We start from the raw sequence: 1181 nt of genomic DNA on the forward strand, positions 1-1181 counted from the left end.
ACAAAACCCGAGATTTCTGCCGATGAGGTGGGGGGGGCCAGAGGGGTGAGGCAAAGTGCTGACCGCCAGGTCTTTGCTCCTTCTTCCATCACCCCTCAGTTTAAAAAAACTAAACCGAACCCAGACAAGGGCAGGAGCATCCCAGCTCCTCGCCACCCAGGGTTCATCTCCCACCCGGCGGCACGCTTCCCAAACGAGGGGAGGGGGAATTGGGGGCCAGGCAAGACCTTCCACGGTCCACGGCAACTCAGCCGGCCGTGGCACGCGTGCTCTCGCCCCACGGCAAGGCAGATTTAAATGGTCAGATCCAGACGGAGACTTCCCTCCTGCAACACACGCCCGGGTTCTCCTTGAAGCCTCTCCCCTCTGGGAAGAGGAAAGCCGAGCGCCCGCCGCTGCCTACGAAGGGAGCAGAAATGGAGCGAGGCTCCGTGCCTTCCACCTTCCCCACCCTCTGGCACGAGTGTTGCAAGAGCCAGCTGGAAAGCAGTGAGTATTTTTGGAAACGGGGGTGATCACAGCTTTTCCCTAATCCTCTTTCATCATTAAAAAATTGCAGGGCCAGGGGGAAGTAAATGTTACCCAGTTCCGTCCACCTCCCTCTCTCCGTCCTGCCCGGTCTCCCTACAGTTTCTGGCCGGGGGCGGCACAGCCGGAGGCGACCGGCTGAAGTCCCATCTCCTTTTCGTGGGGGCCGCTGTACTTGTAATCCATGGTGGCAGGGGGCCTGCAGTGCTTCTTCACCAGGTGGTACCCCACGGCCAGCAGGGCCAGGGCCACCGAGAGGATGCCCACGGCAATGCCCACCAGCACGCCGGGGTGGAGGTGCTCCGGCTTCGGTGGGGTCCGGCTGGGGGTGGGGGTCTGGTCTTCGGGCCCGAAGTCCCCCGAGTACTTCTCCTCCCCATCCTCCTCCGGGATTTTGACGCAGCAGTTCTTGTTGTCGAGCTGGTAGCCGGCTTGGCAGTGGCACTCGTAGCCGCCGGGGCGGTTGCTGCAGTTCTGGGGGCAGAAGTTCATGTCGCACTCGTCGATGTCCACGCAGACCTGCCTGCTCTCGTCCTCCAGCACGAAGCCGTCGGGGCACTCGCAGGTCCCGGTGTGGGGGTCGCAGTGGGCCGGGCACCGGCTGCGGTTGCAGTGCAGCAGGCAGCGGGTGGGCTCCTGCGGATCGACGGCGT

Source organism: Egretta garzetta, unplaced genomic scaffold (assembly GCF_000687185.1).
Source record: "Egretta garzetta isolate BGI_Z169 unplaced genomic scaffold, ASM68718v1 scaffold819, whole genome shotgun sequence".
Classification (NCBI taxonomy): Eukaryota; Metazoa; Chordata; class Aves; order Pelecaniformes; family Ardeidae; genus Egretta; species Egretta garzetta.